General features: G+C 42.8%; 1 long non-coding RNA gene across 1 annotated transcript in view; it reads right to left on the bottom strand.

Annotated features, from left to right (window-relative positions):
• The window catches only part of LOC141003408 (uncharacterized), a 92,060-nt gene that overhangs the window by 13,495 nt on the left and 50,791 nt on the right, over window positions 1–27,774 (bottom strand). Inside the window, exon 3 of the long non-coding RNA XR_012179713.1 lies at window positions 1,232–1,279. This is a non-coding gene — a long non-coding RNA (uncharacterized lncRNA). The remainder of the gene's footprint in view (window positions 1–1,231; window positions 1,280–27,774) is intronic.

The raw sequence follows: 27,774 nt of genomic DNA, 5'->3' as shown, positions 1-27,774 counted from the left end.
TTTTAGCCAAAAACATTACAAAAAGTTACTAAAATTATCAACAATTCTAATGTCATGATGTCTATATATTTTGTTGCAAAGATATATATACCAAAGTTAGCACGCTAACCAGCTAGCCATATCCCATCCCGGTCTAAAGCTCTTGTACTAGTGGTGCAAACGCCAACAGTCCCCCAGTTCTCCAAACTCCCAGTACGGACTGCTAGCTGCACGGCTAACTGAGCTAACAGCAGCTACAGTTATTAGCAGTCAGCAATATGCTGCCCCCTATCTGTGTTGAATTTGACACCGTTTGTCCACTAAATGCTTCATTATGTTCACTATGTTAGCTGTTATGTTAGCTAACACTGTCAGTGCAGAGCCAGACTCTCTGGAGGAATAAACACCCAAAATTACATCAGACTCTGCTCTGAACCGGAGCTGCTGACTGACAGGAGGAGGGCGCAGAGATTACTTTTTAACTTCTGGGATTAAAAAATGGATTTATCTTCACTCCTGTTTATCAACCTGACTGCAGCAGTGATCCGCGGAGGTGTTTGTGTTCTGTAATGTCGACTGCTGACTGGAGCTGGAGGGGAAATGTTATTTACTTCATGAACGTAACGCTACAGAGAGGAGAGGGGGAAAAGAAGAGAGAGAACCAGAGTCTCTGCTGAGTGCTGTGGTCAGTCAGAGGTTGACCTGAATTCAAATGCACAGACATTTGGGTCGAATAAACAGCCAAATTCACTTCACTGGTGGTGAACACACCATTTCAACAACCTCCACTGTTGATGAAAATCTATCCAATATGACTCTGGCACAAATGCTCACGGAGAAGATACATTTTTAAAGTTTGTTTCATGTTGTTATTAGTCTCGTTCGCTGACTTCCCTCCTCACTTAGACGACTGAATGAAACGCAGCTACCTTGAGTACACTTGAACATTGTTGGAAACATTTGGGATAGTATACAACTCAAAAAATTCATAATGAAGAAGTGTTACATATGATATTTTTAAGTGCTGTGGAGTTGTGGGGTTACAATCACATTAAAAATGCAGGTTAGAAAGGCAAAACAACAATCCAAAAACTAGAGGAAACTGCTCCGTAAATCTGAGGGGAACCGAGCACTTGGTGATTATTCTCTGTGGTTGTGTTACTATGAGTGACCCCATTATATATAGTCATATCGCTCACATTTAATATATATCCATTGAGTAGTGCAGCTTTAAAGACAAAAAATAACTTACCTGCAGTGCATCAGCATTAGTGAGTCTTCATCTGCTGGGACTTCAAACCTGAAATGAAAGAATGCCAGAAATATTATGTAACCTACGTTGTTTATATTAACAATAAGTCCTGCAAAGGAAAAAAGATATGTGATAAATGTTTGTGACGTAAAATTTAACATTCTCATTATAGACTGACTCTTGGGTTTCAGCCCCTCGACATCGCAGTAACGATCACAATAAAACAACATTATAAAATAGAAAAGCAAGGCAACAACGAGGAGACAGATTTTTCTCCATTTTTGGTCAACCTAAGTTTAAAAAAACCTTGTTTATTTAGTAAGTAAGTCATAAAGATGCATGTTAACTGTGATGGAGTCATACTCAGACATTTTGGAAGATGTTTTTCATACCAGACAAAAAACAAGGGAACAGCAGTAAAAGAGGTTTAAAGGCTGAAAACAAAGTGTAACAGCAGAAACGTCTGCGGTTCTGGAAATGATGATAATAAAAAAGGAGATGTTTTTCCTTAATTAATTAGAGCGACGTCACTGGGGTTACAACAGGGCAAACAGGTTGAGGACAGAAAAAGCGAGACACGGATGGAAGAAAAAGCTCTCAGATTAATGGCAAGTGTAAGAAAACAGCAGGATTTACAGGAGCAGAAGAAGAAAAATGAGATTAAGCAGAAAGAAGACAGAGTGGAGATTTAGTGATCGAGGTAAAACTGAGGTTTGCTTTCCAAATCTGAAAAGTTTCTTCTTCTTGATTCCCCAGGATGACGGTAAATCTTACGCTCCACATCGCGCTGCCTGCAGTGTGTGTATGTGCAGTCTGTATAAATCTACAGCGTGTTTTCTTTCGCTCTGCTCGAGTGGAATATTTTTCTAATGAGTGTTTTATTTCTGACTCCGACTGTCACATGTACGAACGCACACTCGCACACACACCGTCAGACACAAGCACATGGAAATGAAATCAAGTGGGAGACGGAGGGGCTTGCAGAGGCCAAGGGACACACACACATTCATATACGCACACTCTCCAAGTTCACTCATACTTTGTTTATTTGCATTTTACAGCGTTGTCCTCTGACTTACACGTGCACTTGTTTGTGCACATTGAGTACACACCCCTAAAATGCAGCACAGCACGTTCGCGCTATCTGTCTTCGTCTTGATGCCGCCCACCTTGCGAACAGCCGAAAAACACTCATTTCCTGGCAGAAGAAACGTGGAGGACGTCAAAGCAAAATCGCCAAAAAACAGCATCTGTGTGTCACACTACTCCTAAGTGACTTTGTGCATGTTTGCGCACTCTATACGAGTTCATAAGTATAATAAAACATGCGTGTTTGTGCACCACTGATGCCAAAACCAAAACATCATCAGAGTTTCAGGAAGGCATTGGAGGGTGTGACCTCCATCGCCACCATCTATCTCTCGGCTGTGTGTGTGTGGAGTCACCAGATAACATCTCTGATCTTTTATCGCTCTGGGTTTATTGTTATTCACCTGCCAGACAACATGCTCATTCAGCCTGCGCAACCTTTTGGCCTCAACTTCACCCAGACAACTCAAGCGCTTCAGCCACAGGAAAAAACAAAGACGAAGAAGAAGATGAAGAAGAAGATTAAATGCCATACTTTACGTAAACACTGGAGCAGTCCTGGTCCTGCATCTTCTCAATTTTCACTAAATGTCACTTGGCAGATCCCTTATTGTCCAATCCAGACTATAGGTCCATGATGGCAGCCAGGCGACTTCAGTGGCAGGAGATGCAAAACATCACCAGAAACACATTTAAAAAAGCAAACACAGAGAATATGTGATGATATGCTTCTGTGCATTATTTATAAGGCTTAACTAGCTTAGCATGAAGACGGTAATTAGGATCAAGTGCAGTAATTTCCTGTAAAACAACAACTTTCTGTGTTTTTATGTATCTTTGTGTGCTGGTTAAACCAACGGTTGCTGGGAAGCTAGTTTTGTTAGCTTTGGACAGAGCCAGGCTAGCTGTTTGCCCTGTTTTCCTGCCTGAGTTTTCACTAAATGTCACTTGCCAGATTCCTTTATCCAAATATCTTATAGCTCCGTGACAGCAGGCAGGGGACAAAAGTGATAAAAGCCACGACTGCGATGGCAGGAGATCAAAAACATCCCGAGGAGCGAATTTTTAAAGGCAAAGACAGAGAATATTTGATGATATGCTAAGACTCTTGTTAAATCTCTCAGGGCAACTCACTGACAACTTCAACAACTTCAACACTGTTCCTACACTCCAACCTTTCATACAAAGTGTTTGTCTGTCAGTGTGTTTGTGTTCCCCGTGAGCATCAGCACCAAGAACACCACTGATGCCAAAACCAAAACATCCAGGTTTCATCAGAGTTTCAGGGAAGACATCACAGGGTGTGACCTCCATCGCCTCCCTCTATCTCTCAGCTGTGGGTGTGTGCAGTCACCAGATAATATCTCTGATCTTCTATCGCTCTGGTTTTATTGTTACCGGCTGCAGATTCACCTGCCAGACAACATGCAAACATTCAGCCTGCGCAACTTTTTGCCCTCCACTTCACCCAGAAAAACTCAAGCGCTTCAGCCAAAGGAAAAAACAAAGAAGAAGATGAAAAGCAAGAGTCAATGTGGATGCCATAACCTGCTTTTCAAAGGCAGAATGTCTTCAGCTCTAAAAGTGCTGGAGCGATCCTGCATCCTCTGAATTGTTGGCAAGTTATGCTCATTGGATTCCTTTATCCAAAACAGGTTATAAATCCATGAGAGTGGGCAGGAGACAAAAGTGATACAAGCCTCAACTATGATGGCTGGATATGCAAAACGCCACAGGTAACAAGTTTTAAAGTAGCAAAAACAGCGAATATCTGATAATATGCCAAAGTTCTTGCGGATCTTGTTTCAGAATCTCTCAGGACGCCACGCTGATGACCAAAACAGCTGCTACAACCGGTCCTACGAGAGCAGGAAGGAGACAAAACTAATACAAGCCTCAACGACGGTGGCAGGAGATGCAAAACGTCACAGGAAACAAGTGTTAGAACAGCAAAAACAGAGAATATCAGATTATACGACAAGATTATCTTGATGTGTTTCTCAGAATCTCTCAGGACGCCACACTGATGACTACAGCAGCTACTACGAGCATTCACGGTGGCAGGAGATGCAAAACGTCACACAAAGAAAGTTATGAAAGAAGAGAAAGAATATTTTTTGGTACAATGTTTTGCTCTTTCTGAGCGTTAGATGGGAAGATTGATACGACTCTTCTGTACGTTAGCTAGCAGGTTGCATTAGCTTAGCATAAAGACTGGAACAAAGAAATAGCACGGTCATTTTTGCTGTTAAAACACAACCTGTCGTGTTTTTTTTATATATTTGTGTACTGAATAAAACAATAAGGTCTGATACCTAGTGAGCTTTAAAGGGGCTGTTTTCCCAGTTTCCAGTCTTTATGCTAATCTAAGCTAATTGTTTTCTGGCTCTCATTTCTTTAATAAAATGTAACAAAAATCACGTTTTCGGTCCACAGAGCTGATCTGCCTTTCGGTCATGATCAAGAGATCGCAGTTCAAAGTTGATGTGATTTGAAATGAGGTCATTTTCAGTTTATCATGGCACAAAAAAACATTTATGTTTGTGACCCGCTGCGTCTTTTGCGGGCACATTCACTCTGTTGTTATTGAGTCTGCATAAATGTCTGCAGATCCACTGAGAAAACAGTATGCCTGTTAGGATTTCATCACTGCTTTGTGCGCCTCGCTGATTCAATCTGCTTTGTTTGCTGCAGATTTCTCTGACTGATACAAGTGGGCACAATATGTTTTATACACAATGAACAAACCTTTGTATTTAGTCTACCAGCTTGTTGTCGTTGAGAGAGGTTTTGTTGATGTGAGGCTTCAGTAAGAAGTCATCGGCGGTGGTGGAGATTTATTTTAGAGTTGTGTTCGTGCGCGGCTTCTGATGTGGATTTGGTCGCTGCAGGGTTCTTTGTAGGTGACCTTGACTTTGTTTTATTCTGGTTTTACTTGCGTCTGCTTGCTTACGTTGAGGTGAATGTTTTCATCGGCGTACCTCATCAGCAGTGAGGATAATAGGTTGGATAAATAAACTCAAGGTTCATAGTTATTAGTCACTCCACGGCTGACATCTGGGGACTTGCCTACATTGCTACAAAGGAAACCAAAGTCGGGCAAAGAAGATGAGAAAATCAAGACAAAAATTAAATTACTATTCAATCTGATTTTGTAGATCTGGTCCAGCTTTGTTCTACTGTGCTGTACAATTTGCAAGATCATAACAGACAGTTCAGGCTAAAGATGAACACAGTTACAAGATCCAACCAGGGTAGAGGCTGATCCTCACGTTGTGTTGTTGTTAATCTCTGTGATGAACTGTCTTTGACACTCTTAAAGGTCCTATTTATAAGAAAAAATGATTTTTGAGTCTCTTTCTTACAAATAGGACCTTTAATCATTGCTTATCAGTTTTTTGGGAGATTTTATGAGGTCCGTTTTGAATCAGGCACGAGTTTTTAATTTGGTAAGACCTCATTATTCTACATCTGTCTAGTAATTTTGCAGCACGCACAGCACACATGGAGAGTTTTTGGTACTTATAATCAAGTTTTGATGGTGTCTCCTGGCATTTGCATGAAGTTGACCACTGGACGATTGTGCAATCCAAGTTGTGCTATCTGTAAAGCGATAGCTGTAGCTAGAAATGGATGCATCATGGATGCGATGCAAGATCTGGATACCCGGGCCAAAAGATGGAACTTGTTCTGTTTAAAATACATTTCTGGCTTCCAGATTTCCTTCCAGGTGTTTCCAGAGTTCCTGCCTGGCTCATAGACCTTATATTTTGATGACTGATCACAGATTTTTAGATTTGATCTCAAAACTCTCGGAAAGGTTTCTCTTTGCTCAAGTTAAAACATTTCATAACTTACACTGATGAGCTTCTGCGTCAGTTTGTGCAAGCCCGAAAAACACATTTGCATCTAATCGCACCTTTTCTTTGTCTTTGTGTGCCTCACGTTCTGTCCTGACACATCGTTAAAGGCTGAGTTGAGAACAGACGTCCCAGGACTACGTTTGTTTCTGGCGCAAAATCCTGAGATCTCAGCAAAATAGGTGAAAACTTCCTTTAAAAAACAGAAATCTTTCCTATCTTTGTTGAGCCTCGGTCGTGGTGGCGGCTGCTCAGAAAAGATCTCCAAGGGTGTTAAGAACAATCTAACCGATCTGACCTTCACCGGCAGGAGTTCATGAACTGGAAGGAGTCTTATCTCAGCCCTGGCTTCCCGCCTCTGCCTCTTCAGATAACATTCAGATTCAGCTTGTTGCCCGAATAACATTTTTCAGGTTTCGTTACCTCTCTGTCTGCAGGAAAGTGATGAAATCTGTTCGGAGTCCGATCCGAACTGTCAGAAAGGTTTCGGGCTTGCCAACATCTGTTATATTCCCTCTTTATTTCTCTGTCCGCTCTATATTAATCCCATATATATTCCGTCTTTTCATATATTCTGCACATATATCACTCTCACGCTGTTTCTTCATCCTCGTCCTGACACCTCGGAGTATCGTTCTTACACAACACCCTCGGTGTGAACTCTCCGCTGGCAGAGGAATGACTCAGGTGTTTTTCCATATATATGTGTGTGTGTGACCGTTCAGGCCGTGTGTGTGTGTGATTTGTGCAGAAGAAACATGTGTCTCGAGTGTGTTTGTGTGCGAGAGTACAGTCCTGTTTGTTTGCGAGGAGAATGTGTGTGTGTGTGTGTGTTTGTGTGTGTGTGTGTGTGTGTGAAGGAGAGAGAGAGAGTCAGGTGTCAAGTTTACCCCCCGATCGACCCAACCTGGGAATGATCTAGTCTCAGCAGGGGAAGCCAAAGCTGCTCCTCTATATATGTGTGTGTGTGTGTGTGAAGGTGTGTAATGTGTTGTGTGTGTGTGTGTGTGTGTGTGTGTGTGTGTGTGTGTGTGTGTGTGTGTGTGTGTGTGTCTAACCCGGGGATGACTCACAAACCATCTGGAGGCCAGATGCAGGTTAGAAAACTACTCTCTCTCTCCTCGTTCCCTTCCTCCAGTTGCTGTTAGTTCCCTTAGTTAACCTGTGAACTTTGACCTCCATGCTGTGGCGTGGGTGTGTGACTTCAGGCTTGTGTGTGTGTGTGTGTGTGTGTGTGTCTTCCTGGTTGAGTAAACGGCGAGGTCGCGGCCTTTTCTCTAGAGGTCGCGAACTCTCCCTCGACGACCTCTGGAGTTCAAGTTCACTAATTGACCCTGTTCCCACTGAAACAGCCTCCATCTTTCTCCACCTTTCTTCCTTTTTTCGGCCTCTTTTCTCAGCTCCGCCTCCCTGCCGCCTCGTACAGTGATTAACTCTGGGAAAATACACCCTAAAATGTGTTACAGGTGTGTCCCTGAGTCAACACTGTACTAAAGTGACACACTGAGACTGCCTCTTTTCAACTCTGTCATTCAAAATGTTGCATCACTTTTTTATCTGACATTTATTAATAAATGAAAATAAAAGCGCGGCGAGGGAAAACAATTCTGTTTAAGGTCGAGGTTAGAAACATAAAAGTGAGAAAGTCTAACCATTGCATCTTTTCTCTGCCTCCTTTCTTACTTTGTCAACAAAATGACTGCGCAAAGAGTAGAAAAAGCTGCGAGAACAAGCGGCAAAAAGCGTTTTCCAAGTGGTTTTATTCTTGGCGCCGTCGTCGCAAAGACAGCTGGATAATTTTAGTTTTTGCTCAGTGTAGCAACTACAAACAAACATGACTTTATTCATTCATATAGTCTATAATGGACATGTGAACGGTTAGAGATGCACACATTTTGATCTAGCGTTACTGAAAATATCATTACCTCCGATCCTCCCTTGGCAAATAAATATCCATAAATCCGCTTAGAAATCACGGAAAACATGCTGCCTATCGCACAACCAGAACCTGCCTTAGAATTACCACATTTTTAAGTTTTCATTAGTATCACAGCAACCCAGTGATATCTGCGTGTACATCAGTGGATACACTGCGAACAATGACTGCTAAGAGCTAATTCGGCATACTTTTAATAATGACAATTTGCCAAAATATAAACAAATATCAGCACACTTCATGCCTGATTTCCCCAATTAGCACCAAAACATTGTACTCCCTCTTGGAGTACCAAAAAAATACCATTACCTCTGATCTGCATTGCACATGAATGTCCATAAATTCAATCAATCACAGAAAAAGATGCCGCCTCTTGTAAAACCAGAACTTGCCTTAGAATGACCACATTTATACATTTTCACTAGTATCACAGTAATCCAGTGATATCTGTGCATACATCCAAGGATGCATTGCAAACAGGGACTGCTGTTAGCTTATTCGGCATACTTTTAGTGGTTATGTATTGTCAAAATATAAACAAACACAGGCAGAGTATTGGAATTTGAAAGCTCATCATGTAAAGAAAGGCTGCAGGGTTAAGTGTCCTGTAGAGCAAAATGTACGTAAAGATCATAATAATTGTGATAATTTAAAAAAAAGTATCATTTGGATTATTAATAAAATGCATTAATGTGTAAGAAGCATTTCACCGCTGCAGTTGGAGCCACTTTTAGCTATTTTCTTATATTGCCGGGTATTTAAATCCACGACATGTCGTCATGTAAACTCAGGACACCAGGGTTCATAGATAACACAACATAATTGTATCTATCCGAGTGCTTTTCGGGAGACACACTGTGGAAACTTAATGAGCATAATGTCTTAAGTGCAGCCACAATGTTTCCGCAAGCACGAGAACAAAGCTGATCCTTCGCAGTGGTAACACTCAGGCCGCTGCAGGCCATTCTTTGTAGATGAAACACGTGTTTATTTGCTGTCAAATATTTCTCAGACAACACCAGCCTTACCAGTAAATCATCAAAATAATTGACTGTGTGTGTGTGTGTGTGTGAGTGTGTGTGTGTGTGTCGACCCCTACCAGTAAACCAGTAAAACGTCAACGTAACAAGACAGCGGAGCCGCAAATCTGTCTATTGTTGAGCCAAACGTTCTGATTTCTCCACCCGGAGAGGCCGAGTTTGTGCATGGGCTGGCGAGCGAACGCACACTTAAAGAGTTGAGTGTCGTTTTTTGGACTGTTGCTGTGTGTGTGTGTGTGTATGTGTGTGTGTGTGTGTGTGTGTGTAATGAGGCTGGACAAAGAGATGAGTGGATGTAAGAGCCGGGAGTGTTTTGGTGTCAGCAGAGAGTTTGTGTGGGGATATTAAAGGGTCGTTCCGGTTCAAGTGATCGGCAGCGAAGGCTCGATCAGAGGCGCAGAGGAGCTGATGATTTTAATTAGAATGAAACAGATTGAATACATTTTCTCGAGCTGTCAGAGGAGAGAAAAAAGGCCGTCCTCTGATAATTCAAACAGGTAAAAGACATTAACGCTTCCTCTTACTTTCACCACAACGCTTGTCATCGCCATCACCGAGCGCTCCACGGGGTGCTTTTATTTTGAAGGGGGATCATAGGGGGAAACAGCTGGATCGCATTCATCAATATGCATGAAGTTTGGTTTTTTCTCGCTATGTGCGCATATACAAACAAAAGCTGAACTCAAACAAACCACAAAACGGCCCACAAACTGCAGCCAGACTCTGCAGTAATGCTTTACAGTTACCTGCTGTGCGGAGGATGTTTGTTTCTCTGGACACCGTTCAGGCCCGGTGGTTGACTTTTGTGGAAATTTTTCTTTTTGAATGACAGTTAAGAGCCGAGGGAGAGACAGGGGTTGGGATTCGAACCAGCGGATACACAAACGCCTCAAACCAGCTGAGCCACCGGAGCATACAGACGTTCAGCTGAGCAACGAAGGACTACCGATAGTGTGAGGAGAGCACTTCTGACAAACACGAGTTTAAAGCAGAACGCGGGAGGAACACGATGAGACGACAGTGTCAACACATCACGCTGCAATTAAAACAATGTGTCTTTAAAACAACAAACATCAGCCTCACCGCTAACAATCCTCCTTTCATCAACATCTGCTCATGACGACTGTTCAATTCGGTTTAAAGACAGATTACGGCAAATAAACTGGAGTTCAGGTATATTTCGGGCGCTGATTTGTCACTAAACATTCATATTCCAAATCCAGAGGTGCACGTTTGACGAGTAAGACATAACTTTTATCTCATTTAATATAGCTTTCAAAATATATTTTCTACTAGTCATTGCACTTTATTTTGTTAATAAAGCATTTTGAAGTGAACCAACCTGAATAAAAAGCAGAGCAGCAACGACTAATTGATTACTTGCCACCTGTTTTGATAATTTATTAATCGTTTCACTGATTTTTCAAGCAAAAATGTTGAACGTTTCCTGTTTCCAGCTTCTTGAACGTGAGGATTTTACTGCTCTTCTTTGTCATTCATTACAGTTAATGAGGAGTCTTTGGGTTTTGGACTGTTGGTTGGACAAAAGAGGGAATTTGAAGACGTTTCTTTGGACTAAACGATTAATAGCGGATGAAAATAACCGTTGGTTGCAGCCCTAATGATGCTACACGTAACGGATAATACTTAAGAAGTTGTACATTTAATCCGGAGTAGACGTTGCACAGAATAGTACAGCCTCGGAGGGTATAATCTTTATTTATATAGTTTATTTAGTGTACACTTTTACAACAAAATGCCGAAGGAATCAAACTAAAATTGTGTATTTATTTATGTTGTTGTCATGACTTTGCAGTCCCTGATCTTTGCATGGATAGGAAAGCCAAGTGATGAGCACAGTGGACACACAATATGACTGCAACATGAACCCAAACACACCAAAGACAGCGCAGCCTGACGACGTGGCCGTGATGTAAAGACAACGCAACATAACGGCGACACACTGAAGTGAAAACAAACTGCATTATTTCTGAAACACAGTTTGAACTTCCGTCAATAACAGCAGTGTTTCATGGGAATTACGGGGAAAACATCCCCCTTCGTACTAATGTTTTTAGCGTACAGTAGAGCGTTTGGTATTCCAGTACCGTTAATAAATCATATGAGTAAACCAGTGGTCCGGTGCAGTCAGCGGTAGTTGTGTTTCTCAACACTGGGAGCTCTCTGTGACTCCTCCATGAACCAGCGCTTGATGTTCTTCAGATGAACAGAGGAGAGGACGAGGGGGAAGGATGAAAGACGGGCTCGGTAAAGAAACAATAGGAAATCTGCCCGGCAGATGTCTTCGCTCCGTTTCCCAATACTCATGTTGAATCTGGGGGAAATCTCTACAGTGTGTGTGTGTGTGTGTGTGTGTGTGTGTGTGGAGTATTTTCCCACAGAGAGACGAGGATGCTCCAAAACTAGCCGATGGTTACATAGTGTGTGTGTGTGTGGTGACGTCATATCCGTTTCACACACTGTTACAGTTTGGTAACCTGAGCGTGTCAGTACGTCCAACACACCCACGCACACATCTACTGCGTGGCGTGAAGTCACTGACGGTAAACTTGACGGTCGTGGCGTTGCGAGGAGGCGTGTGACGTGTGTTTCGGGGATGATACCGGTGGACATTTCACACGACCGTCTGGTGGAAAGTTACGGGCTCGTCGCAACACTACCAGTAACAAACCTATTTTTGGTTCGACTGGGTGAATTTCAAAATAATAGTAATTATGATTTACCGAAAGTTTGAATGGTGACGTATAAATGTTCCCCTGTCAGTGTTTTACTGTAATATCTGATGTTTTTGGGAAGTGCTGCAGGCTCGCTCTGATATATTTGGGATTATTCCTGATCAGACGAGTGTTTTTCTTTAAGTTAACCCTGACTTTCTGCTTGTATTTAACACTTCAAGGGGGTTATTTCAGATTTCACTGGGCTATATTTGATTTGTTTCTATATTTTATTCCAGAATCTTCCCTTAATTGACACTGGTGAACTACTACGTCAATGAATGTCTGGAGAACAGTTTGTCAAGTGTTTTGTTTGTCTCAAGTTCTTCTTTGGAGAATAAATTCAAAGTCAGAATTTTAATATTTACAATATAAATGAGGTGATAATAAAAAACGAGCTGTTCCCAGAGCTAGAAGAAAGGTGGCGGGGTCCGCCACATATAAACAAAGTAAAACATTTAAGGTCAGTTTGTTTATTTAGTTTATTCAGTCATGAAAACAAAGATCTTTCTCTTCTGATTCAAATTTCTTCCCTAAAACTACAGAATGCTCCTTTAACAGTCTGAAGATCAAATTAATCTGGCGGTTTAAAGGAAGTGAGTTCACCACACCTCTCCTCATCTCTGCCTGAGGCGAGCAGCTACGTTGGCCACTATTAGCATAGCGCACCTGAATCTCCCGTCTGAACTGTCAGTGTTGCATTGTGGGTAACGTAGGCCTGAAGGTTTTGACAAGGAAGGAAAAAAAGGCAACATCTCCGGTTCTTCTGCATCAGTTTTGATCCTTTCTAATCTGCTCATCAATCATTTGAAGCTTTGTTGCCAGTAAAAACAGAAGTCTTCTTTTCCAAAGTAAGTGTGAAATACAACAATAACAAACATAGAATAGAAATATACGTATATACAAAAGATAAAAATAACTTGAAATAAAATACAAACGTAAACTTGTATTAAGAAAGATCTCTGAGTCCTGCAGCGACCATGATTAAAGGTCCATCTCTCTGCATCGATGACCGTGCACCAAACAGAAAGCCGATGTTCCTGCCGCTGCCGTTGAGCCAAAGCCTCATTTCATCTGAAGGTTTACAAGCTCTCTTGACAGGTAGGGGCGACTTCCAGCCCTCAAAAACCTCGTTCAAAGACAGAATACAAAGCCAGAGCAGACATTTGATGTTTGGTCAAACAGGCGAGACACAACAACCAGATGCCGACACTGTTTCCCTTTTGTCTCCGTGACCGAACGGGCAGCGGGACAGACAGCGGTTTATTTCCCTCTGCCACGTTGTTTATTTGGCTGTTTGTGGGACACTAAACAAGCGATCTGTCGCTGGAGACGTCTTGTCCGTCCACGTGCCAGCGCGGTCAGCCGAAGCTAAACAAGCTCAGAACTCGATCCGGGCGGCTCTGGTGCTCCCAGTAGGTGGTTTGGGACCTGATACTGTTCATTTCGAAGCCAGACAGGAAGTTTTGGGGGAGGACATGTTGGGGGACTGAAATCTAGTTTGGTTTCGCTCCGTGTCACAGCTTCCATCTGCTTTTCTTACTTTGTTGAATCCTTTTTTTTTTTTTTTTTTACATTTTTGATATTTAAGTGACTGAATTATGAGCTTACAAAGGCTGCTTCACCTTTTAATTGTATTATTGGCCCATAATGTTATTAGCAATTTCCACTGATTGAGTGTAGCGTACTTGCTTGGTTTATTTGCTATTGAATTCTGATTGCACGACACAAAAGATGTGTTTTACGAACATATTTATGCTTTTTAAAACAAACTCAAACAGAGCTGATAGCTCCTGTTCCACCGGGGATTTTAAAAAGAAGTAAAGAAAGAAGACTATTTACAGCTTTCATTGTCGACAACAACAGCAAAAGATGACTAAGATGTTGTATTTCTGTCCTTTCTGTTTGATTTAGAATTGTTTCTTGGGACGTGTCGTGGCAAAAAGTCAATATATAGTAACAGAAAAATGCCACTTTCCCGTTCGGTTTACCATAAACCCTTCAAATGACTTGTTTTGCCAGAACCAACAGTCCAAAACTCACAGATATCCAATAACAATGGTATAACAGAGAGCAGCAAGCCCTCACATGTGAGGAGCTCGGACCCACGGATCTATTACTAATACTAATACTGGATGTAGTGTCAGAGGCGGAAGCTGCTCAGTGGTGCATGAAGCCAACAAGTTCAGTTTCACAGGGATGAAATTACCCCGTTTCTCCTCATTGTTCAACCAACAGAGCATTCACAATGGAGCCGCTGACTTCTGGTTTAGCCCTCGGCTAACTAACGGGGATAAAATGATTTAATCGTGTGGCTCTTTATAAACGTTATCAAACCAAATGGATCCAATTCTGATAATAAAATGTCATTTAATGGGTGTTGTGACACTTAAAACACTGTTTTTACATTAAAAAAACTGATCCTAAATCACCCATAATGCAGCTCATCAGCTTCTTTCAATAGACTCTTCTTTGCCTGTTAAGCTGTCTCGTCTTTCAAACTCGAATCCCACAGTTAATAACGCAGGTTTCCTTCCTAATGATGTCATACGGGTTATTTTTAACACCCGAGAGAGAGAGACTTCTTCAGACCTCGTGTTTTAACTTCACAACGACTGTAATATCAGTTATAATAAAGTTTTAAAGCTGCGCTAACATCTTACAGAAGAGATTGAACATGAATGGCTGTCCCATTACAGTATCATCTCTCTTCTGCATTGTATGCTCCAAGAAAAGTAATCAGAATAAATAAACAGCAGTAACATCAGGTCAGGATACAACACAACTGGAATAACTGCAGAAATATCTGATCCTGATTATTCACATGCCGACGATTTAGATCAATTTGTGTCTTCTTCTTTCCATGAAATGAGGAGATGTGTAATTTAAGGTGAAGGAAGAAGAAAAAGAAATGTCTCCTGGCCTTCATTTGTATTTCTGAGTGAGATTCATGCGCCCTGAAGCACAAAGAGCCTGAGGGGGGAAACATGAAGTAAAACAGCCTCGGACTGCTGCATGAAACTGATTATGTCCCGGCGTTGATAAAAGCGTTGCGACATGAAGTTCAATGAACACGTTGTAATACTGTAATCAGCAGCCACTCCTGATCACTTTAATCTCAAGATGTTTGAGCCGCCGAAATCCTTCGAAGAGGGAGAAAATCCCCGGCTCGGAAATGAAGCGTGCTCATGCGCATCTTTTCCTCATGATCTTCAGATTAGAGTTGATCACCATGAAGATCTGATTTGAAACTGAAATGTAATTTCTCTGTTTCTCTGACAGCACATTGTCACGCTACTTTTCTCATGTAGTTGAGGAGGTAAAGGTCAAAGAGTCGAGGACGCTCTCTCTCTCCAACTATTGATTACACACTTTGGTCCAAAAAGGGTTTTCACTCGCTGTGTCGCACTTTGAGAAGCTGGCAGCAGCCATTTGAAAACCATCAGGGGGGACATACCATTTCTGTTAAAATGAAACACGAATCCGTCCAAACGGCTCTGTTCTTACTACAGCTTATGGAGCTGAGTGGAACGGCTTGCATGTAATTTTGAGAGAATTGGTTTAGTTCCCCGTTGGCTCCGACTAGCATTGCTAACAAATGTTAACGCCGGGCGGCTGCCAAATTCTCATAGAGGACCTTTTTGGACATCCTGCAAAGAAATCTTGGTTCATCATCAGGAAAAAAAATACTTCTTAAAACCCCTTAACCTTTAAACTCTGGATCTGGCTGAACTTCACTTCCCCTTATTATTCCACTTTAATAGCTTCAAGGGTAAGAATTACAGTGACCTGCTGGTTATTTTGTAAATGTAGTTATCCAGGCGAAGCTTTTTCATCACTCTGATCCAAAGACATATTTCACACCTACGAGGAGCCCAGAACAAACTACACTTCTCTGCTGTTTGATACACCAACACTGGACATATTAAACACCTCGCTCAAGTGCACCTGAAGGGCACACGCGTTGTTTTTTAATACACTTTCTCTGCTCTAATACGGATCTTTAAATGACCCTTGTTTCAGGGGAGAAGGAGGAAGCAGAGTGACGTTAAGAGTCTGCAGATGAAGGAGATCAGGGCGACTCGATGGCTCACCGAACATCAGAGAGACCGCTGTTCTCATCTCTCTTTGAGCCAACAGTAAACGTTGGTTACTTTGAACCATCCCTATGATCTTTTCTTAATCCTGACCATGCCGTTTTTGTGACAAAAAGCCTACCCAAATCTTAACCAAAGCTGTGTTTGATCAAAAAACAAATGCTTGTGTGTCGTTCTGGGGGCGATTACAAACCATGTTGTTTAATTCTGAGGACCTGTCGGCCATGTTGTTATTAGTTGGCTTTATAAGTCTACTTTATGGGTCTTGGACTCTCAAAGACTCAAAGTAATACTTCAGATATTCAAGAATGTTTTGGGACGTCCAACAAAGTTTTCAGTAAATGAAGAGGGCTTAAAACCAACCAGTAGAGATTTTGGATGATGTTTCTGGACACAAAGAAAGCACTTTATCATTTAAAGTCTGGCACCTAGCTCACATTGATTAGCCCGGGAACCAGACGAATGTGCAGAGCTCATGCTTTTAATTTGCTTTGGAAGTTTTCCTTTCAGACAGATTTCCACCCGACCTGGCTCGTCCCGGGCTAATCACAACCATTTATCTAATACGGGGTTGCTTTGATACGATGATTTACAAAGGAGCGTCAACGGTCCAGATTTGAAAAAGTCACAAGGCGAAATGTTTCACTGCTCTGATTGGTCCAGGCTCACAAAGCTCAGGTCAAACTGTCAAACTAGGCAGTGCTGTAAGACCTGGATCATCGATGTGTCCGTGAAGATCGTGGCCTGTGTTGTGACTTGATGTATTACTTTATAACAAACGTAGATGTCTTTGGTGATGGTGTTATTGTTCAGCTGATGATGCGATCTACCTCACAGCTTAATGTACTTCCTCACGGTCAGGGTATTGAAGTACGGGTCTCCAGCAACATCTTTTTAGCCATCTTCTTAACTCGTATATCTATTCAACATTGACAAACCCACAGAGTTTAACAGGAAATGGTAAAGTCGAGGGAGGTTCATCCAGGTACCAAAGTTGCTCAACTGTTATTGGAGCACCCGGAAATGGGCGAGACTTAGGAGGGGTCGACTGAAAGACTTTGTTTTTCATGGACACTTTGAGCAAATGTCAATTTCACACGTTGCATTTGGAAAATGTGTAAAATTTAAACCTTCTACTTGGCAGACTTGGTCCTGTGCCATATGATCGCAGTGCGCAACAACTATCAATGCTTTTGTTGTGAACTTGCATAGAGTACATTTCCGACTATAAGAATGAAATTCCAGCCTCAGATGAAATGACTTATTGTGAGTTATTGTTTTGTTTAGTTATCCAAATCAAAACTATTTCAGCCAGCCAAACAAAAGTCCAAAACCCACAACCGCTCTCCACAGCCTGAACCATCAGTCTCATTGACGGGAGTGTTTGCGTATTGCTTCCTCCAGTAAATTGTTGTTGTGCTTTGCAGCTCATGCGTGTCGATCTATGGACAGACATCAGTTCTCTTAGAGATCAAACTCTTTTTTTTTTGGTTTCCACCAAACAGCGGGCCGAACTCTGCAACTACCCCTCTCTGGTTTCTGGGATATGCCGACGATGAGGTCTTACGAGTATATGAACCTCTCCCTGACCCTCGCCTCCCCTTTCCCCCCAAAAACACACACACATATTCTCGTTTCCCCCCGTTATATAAAGCCCTGGATTGGTCCAAATCGACGTTTTTCTCAGCCAATGAACTAGCCTCAGATATTCGTATAAAATTCACATCAGCGTGAACTACTGGCTGATGGGATTCTCTTCATAAAGCCTCTCCAAAGGGTTTCGCCCTCTCGCTAACCTTTCTTACCCTCCTTATTCCTCCTCCTCCCTTTATTTTCTCCCCATTTTCTTTTACCTCTCTTAACCCTTTCTCCCTCCTCCCCTCCACTCCCATTATACCTCATTCTCCTCTCCTTCTTCTGACTCTTTATCCCCCCCCCCCCCATTTCATCTTCTCTTTCATAATTCAGGCCAGTCTGTCATCGACCCGTCCATGTGATTCTCCTTTAATACTCCCATCCCTCTTTGCTTGATCTCCAAGCGTTCCCTTCCAGCCGGCGATTCCCTTTTAACAGCAAGCCAGTGGCCTTTCACAATCTGTTTCGCAGAGACGATAGAGAGACCCCGAGACAGCCTCGGAGAGAGAGAGAGAGGTTTAAAAGTCTAGAAGGAAAGATTGGAAGATACTAAACAGATATTGAGAGGAACAGATGACGAGGACTGAGAGAAGCTGTGTGAAAAGAACAGATTTGGCTCATTTTAGACAACGGTGGGAAGTAAATAAGTGTTCAAGTTCAACATACAACATACAGTTTGATCAGTTTATAAAATATGAGACGTTATTATGAGGGTTGGGTACCGAAGTCGACCAAATTACACTTGTGTCTTTCACTGTACAGATCGTAAAGCCCACTGAGACAATGTGATTGTGATTTTGGGCTACATAAATACATTTGATTTGATTTCCTCCCTACCTTTTACAACCGCTGGGACATTTTTGTTACAACACAGAGAAAAGGGAGCATTGGTGTAGTATCAGTATCGGTTCCCATCCCTACATGTTATAGATCTAACTACCTAAAAGTATGTAGTCAGAAGTGGCTCCACCTCAACCGGCTACAATGTTAAAATGCTGAGGAATCAGCTTCATCGTCTTTAACTCCACCACCATCACCTCAACCGGTGACCCATCATTTTTTCAAAGCTGGAGACGGATGCAGAGGTTGCTGTGTTTCTGTTTTAACGTTGCTATGTTTCACAGAGCCATCCGTGATTTTGGGGAGCCGAGTTTCTAAATGAGCACTGATGGGATGGGTGTGTTTGTTTGGCCACGAATTAAAATATCAACAGTCTTTTCCCCAGAATCGATGGCTATTTAACCTTTGTTACCTCTAACTGGTAACATCGTGTATATCCTGGCGCCTGGGCTGGTTTTTTTTGTTTGTTTTTTTTAGCAAACATTACTCAAACAGGAGGAAATAGTCGATTTCTTGGGAACTATTTTCAGCTTGCATTGTTGCTTAAATGAGCATTTAGAGTTGTGTAAGTGGAACCGAGTCAAAATCAACAGTGTGACTCACTGATGAGTTGTTAATATCTGTTGGACAAAAAAAATTGAAGATCGATGGCACGGATCGACCAGATTTACCACCTCGCTACACCTTCCTAGTCGTACTTTTATACCTCAAGAACTAACTTTATGTTTTGCTGCATTATTAACACACAAATGTTTAGAAAGAGACTGAGTCGGAGGAAGAAGAGAAACATTAAAGAGAAAGAAGAAATGAAAGACAGACATGTATTAGCACATTGTTACTGCAGTGGCCAGTCAGTCTGGGAACCCGTAATAACCCTTCGACACTAATGACAAAACCACACACACAAACACACACCCTCTAGCCCTCTAAACGTCTCATCCACCCATGTATCTTTTTCCTGTCTATCAGTTTCTCTGAAGTTACTTTTTTCCGTGGGCTTCCTTCTCTTTTTCCCTCTCTCTTCGTCTTACACACACACACACACACACACACACACACACACACACACACACACACACACACACACACACACGGCCAGTGTTGCCATGTTGATGGTAAAACCATCCCATATCAGGGTTACTCGGAGGGGAAAAAGTCATTCCTCCTGACAGCCCCGTTAAGAGAAGAAATACCTCCACCACTAAAACTGGACTTGGGTTTCACGTCGTGACACCACACCAGACTACATTTGATTTTCTGGGTTATTTCAAGTGCAATCCGAAGCGCCAAAATGCTGTAAAAACCAGTCAGTGAGACAGTGACGCACAATTGGTGTTTATCGTGTCCGGGATGCAGCCGGAGAAGCCAAGTGTCTGATTCTTCACCCTTGTTTTTCTCCGTTAGCATGAAATCTATATCATACTGGTTATTTCCACTCTGCTTTTGAGGTGCACATAAATCCTGGATGAGGAGTGGACCACCAACTCTGTGTTGAAAATAGGGTGGGCTTAAAAATATTGGCAGTCAGACCGGAGAGTAACTCAGGGGCAAGTGGACTTCAGATATTCATTAGCTGCCTTCATCATTTATCAAGCTGGAGTTCTTTAAGAAAACAAAGAACTACATTTGATTGCCGGTGCGGCTTTCCAACCTTGGTCGCAACACGGAGGTATTATAGAGAGCAATGTTTGCGGAGGCAGCAGGGATTTAGAGTCACTTTAGGCTGAAGGCATTCAGACAGTAGAAACTGCAGCCCAGAGGTTTTTTTTTGCCAAAACGAGGAGGAAGATTTTTATAAAGTCTGCGAGAAAACGCCCAGAATCCAATCATGTCGCATCAGATTCAAACCACATTCGTGCATCGGATGAAATATGAAGCAGATTCAATGAATGAAAATGTCATTGCCCACGCCTTGTCTTACATCGGACGAGTCTGTTCGTCTGGCTGCACAGGTATGGTTTCATCAGAAAAGAAAGATCCAAGGAAAATGTTTGGAAATCTTTATTCAGAATAACGATTTTACGGTCATCAACATCCACGGCCAGTCGTCTTTAACTAACGGGTAAATTATTAAGACATGGAAAAGTGCTTCAGTAGTTAGGCTCAAGGTAACGTTATCAAACCAACTCTTTGAATTGCTCTACCACACTGATATGCAGCATCTCCTCCAACCGGCGCGACCTGTGGATGTGAGCCATCTGTTACTTTACTAAAAGATTAATCGTTAAGAGTAAGGATTTTTAACCTTTTTGCCAGAAGAGCACCTTGAATCTATCTTTTTTGAGATCTTGTGAGCAACTTCAACACTCTTTGTTTGATGGACTCTTTCCCTCTGAAGATATTGTTGCATTTTGGTCAAGTTAATTGCAGACACTTTTACACAACCATTACCCACAGTGTGTACGTGCATGATTGTGTGTTGGACTGCACATCAGTGTCGTGGATGAATAGATCAAGTTTATGTTGAGGCTGTCACAGCTACTCTGTGTCTACTTATATCGGAGCAGCAGCGTTATCGTAGTCACCAGAAGCCCAGAGATCCCAAATGGGAGATTTCGGAGACTTTGATTACTCCGGATGAGCTGTATGAAGCCATGTTGTGTTTTGTTTGTTGGTTTTATGTTTTAAAGAGATGTTTTGCGGACTACAAAAACTTCACATGACTTTCCATGGACATGGGGCTGAGGAGATAATGACTGAATTTCCATTTTGGTTAAACTTGTCCTTTTAATTAATGCTGGAAATGCTGGAAATACTTAATACTTGCAACACTGATTCAAATTTCCAGGGAAATTCATCTGAACTTCTTTATCTGAATGTTTCCTTCTTGCTGATTAGACTGTTGAGAAAAAACCTCTTTGTAAAAACGTCAATGCGAAAGAACACAAAGTGAGTCTGTTGTGTGCAGGAATCCTCAACTGTGTTCCTGGGATTAATAAACTGTAATACGAGGGTCACGGTTCATCAAAACTGGGCCGGTCTGGTTGGAAAAGAGTCGATTTTAGCATCCACGTTTAAAAACAAGATTTAGTGACAGGAAAATAAATTCCCCTGTGATCATGAACCAGGGAGAAAACACGGTTTAGTTCTCAGAACCACCTTTCCATTTTAGACTGCAGCCCTTTGATATTTTTTCATTTTGTCCATGAAAAAGAGATCACAGTGCTGGAAAGGTGGGCTGAAACAATCCTAATAATATTTTTTATTGATTGTTTAAAGGCGCACGCCAGGGCCCAGCGATAGACCTGCAGCGCCTGATCCAAGTTCCAGGGGTTTGATATTAAAGATTTTCCGCCTTGAAACATAAACGGCCGACATCTGTGAAATTAATAGGGTTAATATCTGTAGTATCTGTAAGAGAAAAAAATATTAAAATGATGTTACAGATACGCTGCTTGGGCACCGAGCTAGAGAGCGATACGTTTTTTTTTAAATGAGCCAGTGACATCGTCGTTAAGAGGTTTATATCTCACGCCAGCTCCAGGCCATCGTTTGTCGCAGCTTCCAGGGTTTTGATATAAAATACAAAGAAACCAGAGGCACCACACATCTGCTCGAAACATAGAGGTTCAATATATTCTTTTCCATTTCAGCTTCAAGCACTCGGTGTCTCATCCAGAGACACTTACAGCGAGTGAGAGCGCTCGGTAGGGGTTCGGAAACTTGCTCACTGGCACGTTGGATGATGGAGGAGGACACAGAAATCACACCTCTGACCTCTGGACTGTAGGAAATATCAAGAGGGATACAATAACATTACTTTTACTTCAAAATCAGTTCTTTACAGCAGTTTATGTGCGCTAGACATTACCGTCTCTGCTTTTATTCTTTTCTAGGTTGCTCAGCAGTTTAATTTAGTTGAAAGATAACATTTCAGAGATTTATAGACTATAAACTGCCAAGGAAATAACTGGGGGGATCCACGTTTTGTCACGTCCCTCTTTGCAAAGTAGGCTTTCACTTACTCCTTCGTTGCACTCGGCACGTCTCTGTCACCTAGCGTTTGCGCCGCCTGTGGTGCAGCTGGTGGAAACACAAGCACTGTCGAGAACGATCAGCTTCGGCGACCGGATCGCGGCTGTAACGCGGCCGTGACGGTCCTGGTACAATCTGGGGATAACTCTAACAACTCTAACTGACATGGAATAGAAAGCAACAACGCCCCACGACAGGTGGAGGTAGGGGTTGAGCGGTGGATCATGTACAGGACACGGTATTCGTGTCCAGTGACAAACCAAACGTCAACGATCTTTACCAGAACCTAAACAATCTAGAGACCATCTTGCGACGTGATCACATGAGCAACAACACCTCATCAACGTGTCCACAGACAGACAGCGAGGAGAAGCAGCGTCCTCGGCTCTGGGCCAGAGTAGGTCCAGCTATAGTCATACAGTTGGCTGAACACATGACTCTACCATGGGCACCTGTCTTCTGGCTACCAGATCTGGACCACCTGTGGCCCACGAGTCATTGCTGTAGGTGGCCAGAGTGGAGAGGAACGTGCGACCCATTATACAAACTAGAATATCTCAAAGACCGTTGGATGGATGGTCATGAAATTGGGTTCAGATATTTATCCAACATCTACACAATTAACTGGAAAACAGGAAGCTGCGTCCGAAAACCATCTGTGTCCCGACTTCCCATGAAACTCGACTGTGTTGTTATCGTATTGATCAAAGCAACATGGCTACCAATAAAGTGAGCAACAACTAGTCAATACCCTACACTGATGAAACCACATACATATCTGTGTGTTTTGTGAGCTGCATATGTGTTTGTGAGTGTGTGTCCATTTCCCGCCACTCTTCACAGCAAACAGACCAATAAAGCAGAAAGAAATGAATGAATCATAAAAAGTGGCTCCATGAGCAGCATTATGAATCATTTTATTGATCACACTGGGGATGTTACGACATCTTCCAGGCCTTTGATGATCCTCCTTTGTAATGCTATACAGCAGCAGTGCTCGGGGTGCTTTGAATCTCTCTCAGTTTTCCAGACGTTTTTAGTTCTTTATTTGGGATTTAACATTCAATTTGGTTTAATTTGATTGTGTCTCATATCCAAGACTCTGGCAATTAAAAGAGGCAATGTGAAGCGCCACTACGAGACAAAGCAAAGAGCATCTTTCTGAACTGACCCCCTCTTAGCACATAGATCTTACATATATAACAAAAAGAAAAGCAGCTGGTGCTCAACTTTCGACAGCATGCAGAGCTTTTTTCTGTCTTTTGCACGAGTGGCTTTTCAAATCGAACTGTCTGTCAAGACTTATGAGAACTATACACCCAAAAGTTTCTTCCTTTCAGTGAAAGCTGGAGGTGAACAGCTACAATCGGCAGTATAAATGTTTGCATTGCATGTTTTTGCAAACCACGGATATGTTGAATCTCTACGTTTCGATTCTGGTTCGGTTGAGGCAATAAAAAAAACCCCCACTTGGTTAGGGTCAGGAAAAGGTCACGGTTTGGCCTAAAATACACGGATTTTTAGCCAAAGAAAAGGTTGCACACTAAAAAGACCTGAAGGAGGTCTCGACCCAACCTGTCCACCTCCAAGTGAGAAAGTCGGCTCATATAGAGTAGATGTCATCAGAACTACATCACTTTACGTATCGTATGCATCATAGAAATGATGGTAGTTTGTATGAAACACTGCAGAAACATATCCCAACATTTTATTCTGCTGACTGAGCTGTCTGTAGTAAAAACATTAAAAACACAGGTATGATCCTTTAACCTCGTCCCGAGCTGCTGCTGCTGCTGCTGTTGCGACCAGCTCCTTGTTTCCTCGAGCTCGAGAGGAAGCGACGGAGTGATTTTCCATGGACTCGCACGGCGGCGCGGCAGCCACTGGATTTGGCCCGCAGGTCTGCTCTGCGACGGTAAAGCCATGGGAACAGAACTGTAAAACACTGGCCTGGACACACTACTGACAACACACACTGCCATTAAAACAAAAAAAAAAAAAAGGCCTTACAGGTATGTGTGTGTGTGTGTGTGAGAGACAGGACGGTAGAGGAAAATAAAGGAAATGAAAGAGCTGAAAGGTGGAAATTTATAGAAAAGGGAGATTAAGAAAGAAAAACGTGTGTGTGTGTGTGTGTGTGTGTGTGTGTGTGTGGTTGTAAAACCCCTATACAAGGTGCCAACGGCTGTGACCTTCGACCTGTTTTGAATGTTGCTGTATGTTGGAATGTGTATTAGCAGGATTTGGTGTTCCGGTGCCCCTGAGGGCTTGTGTGTGTGTGTGTGTGTGTGTGTGTGTGTGTGTGTGTGTGTGTGTGTGTGTGTGACCTCAGACATGTGTTCGTGTTAACTGGCACCATTAAGCCTTGAGGGGATCATTAGTGGGCTCAGGGAGCTGCCTTTACTGTACATGGTAGGGGACCTTTTGCACACACAAAAAACGCACATGAATGGACTTAAACACACATTCGCGGTCTCATGGTCTGCATGAAAATGTGAACTGAACGCCTGAAATACGCTCACGGTGTGACGAACACGGAGGCTCCGGCACGGCGGCCTGAGCGTTTCACCATGTATCGCCAATTTACAGTAAGGTCCGTATTTAACAACCATAAGAAGCCATTAAAAAATGCTACACAACGATTTTTCAGGTTTATATGGCAGCCGACGTTGATGCGAACCACCAAAACTCCCCTTAAAGTTCGGCAATTTGAGCTCCATCGTCTGTGCTAACTCTTTTCTTTTTGGTTCCTGGAGCAAAAGCCGTGAAAGATTTAATGGTATTGACGTGCAAAGGCCTGCTAGTAGGTAAAGGAATAAAAATACTTTCGAGTCAGTCTTCATGTTGACGATGAAGCATAGTGTCTACATACAGTCAGTTTTGCTTCACGAACAATCCCTCCGACAGCATCGTACGAGACGATGAGGTCACAACCCCCTTTCAACCAAAGCAAACCAAGTGCTGGTTCAGAGTTGGTTCAACCTGCAAACCTTTTTAGGACCGGTTTGCTTTTCCACGGATCGTCTCAAAGCCTCCGCTCCAGTGCTGATCAAAGTCTTTTTGTCGAAGCTAATACTTCAAAAATAAATCAAAATGTAACTAAATTTGAAGGCACAACAGGCCGCTGCATCTGCATGTGCCACCGTCGTCTTGGCAGGTGATGGGACGGACCATCTGTCTAACCTCCTGAGCAGCCGCCATTATTGTTTTTTACTGAACAGTCGCTTCCCTCTACGGTCGTCGCATCTAAACTCACCGATGGCTGCCAAAGGTGCTCACTCACAAATTTAGTCAGACTTCTCTTGTAGATTAGTGATGCAGAAAAAACAAGACAACACTCTCAAACTGTCTATTTTGCCTTTAAATAAGACGTTCTGTTTGTTATTTGACTTGCTTGGTACAATAATCCAGGAGGAAATCAACAAGTACAGAGACAGCAGGGCGACGAGCGAAGCAACTGAAAAGAGGAAGACGGACTGAGGATGAGTGCTTCCACGCTTACACACTGGACCTGCTTTTGGCCAATTTAAGTGGTCTCTTTGTCCTCCTTCATGGTTCCCTTCCCTCCTTTTCTCTCTGCCCTTTCTTTCGCCCTTTTAACAGTAACCAGAGAGGCCGAAAACAAACGCTGGGAGAAAGAGGGAGAGATAGGGGGGAGACGGAGGAGGAGAGAGGGGCTTAAAGAGGGGTGGTTAGGAGATAAAAACTGTCTCCTCGCTGTAAGAGAATCCCTTCTTTTTGCTCCTCTTTTTCTTGCCAGATAACGAAAAGAGCAGGTTTATCTCTTGATGCTCAATTGAGGCTGTGTGTGTCTGTTTGTGTGTGTGTGTGTGTGCGTGTGTGTGTGTGTGTGTGCATGTGTGTGTTGGAGACGAGTTTCTCAGACCCCCGACGCCCATCATCCCCCTCTTCTTCTTCTTCTGCTCCGTTTTCCGCCCCATCCATTCATTCACAGTTTCACAAGACGAGGTCAGTCCGGCTCTTTTGGCACGGCGTCCACACACACACACACACACACACACACACACACACACACACACTGGGTCGTCCCTCAGGTAAGCGCAGTGTGTATGGGAAACAGACCGTTCAGGGTTCAGAGGGAGGTTGGCTCGCCTGATGCAACACGGACAGAAGTGAGAGAAGATGAAAAAAACAAAAAGAGGACGAAGGCGCGGAGGGTTAGCCGGGCCGTGCTCATCCCCGAGCGTTTCACGGGAGAATCTGAAGACGTGTGAATTTTCCTCTTCCATTTCCCCCTCCCCCTGATTTCCATTTTTCATTTACTCTGCTCTTCATTTTCCAAATTGTTTTCTGGCTTTGGCTTTGCTTCTTTCACTTCATTCGGTTTCCAAACTCCAACCGCTTCATTTGTTGTCTTGATGTTTTTTATTCTTTGTGGTTTGTGCTCTTTACATCTGCTACATCTATTAATCATTAACTTCCTTGTTTTTATCCCTTTGTCATCATTCATTTCTCATTTTATCATCTTGTACAGTTCATCTCTCTCTCTATCGTATCTGAAGGCTTTCTTGCTAGTTTCTTTTTCTTCTCTTTTATAAATATGCATCTGATAGGGTCATACATCCACTCATGTCCCCACAGGGATCAATACAGGGTTATTTTGTCTTTAAAGGTTCATTCTGCAAAATCTAATCCGTATGTATCACTACCAACATATTAACCTGGTGACTTGGCCCCTGATCACCCCCAACTTGGACCTTTCTCGCACTTTATACAACCGCACAAGAGGGACGCTTCAAGAAGAAGTGATGCTAGAGGAGTAACTATAAACTCAAGCTTACGTCAGGCTGGTGAGAACAGACTGCACCAATCGGCTTTCGTGCTACGACATTTAGCAACTGGTTGTAATATTTAAGCGATATCCAGACAACAGATCTGTGCCAAGACTTCACACTCCTTTTAGCAAACTTGAAATGTAAAGGCGATATTTTGGCTCATCTGAAACATCTGAGATTATGACGCAGCAGGAAAGGTAACGCTCAGAGGAAAGATCTAATGTAAGATGCCTCGGTATGACTGATGAAAACAGCAGAAATTCATCCATCAATTTATTCTAATTAGCACTCAGGGATTTCTTCTCTCTTCCCCTCTCCTTCACCACCCTGCCCTCCTCTTCACCTTCCTCTCCTACAGTCCTCTTTCTGCTGAGTGGGAAGCTCCAGGCTGACCCCCACCCCATCAGTCCCCCTTCTCCCCTTGCCCCGGTCAGAGCACCTCTCCTGGGACACGCCAGGCAGCGAGGTGGGCCTCTCTGGCGGTCTGGACCGGGGATCTGGTTAGTGAGGAGGAATGTGTGCAGTGTAAATGAACACACA

This window comes from Pagrus major, chromosome 10, assembly GCF_040436345.1.
Source record: "Pagrus major chromosome 10, Pma_NU_1.0".
Classification (NCBI taxonomy): Eukaryota; Metazoa; Chordata; class Actinopteri; order Spariformes; family Sparidae; genus Pagrus; species Pagrus major.
Note: the sequence above shows the minus strand (reverse complement) of the source record. Positions and strands in the feature narration are given on the sequence as shown.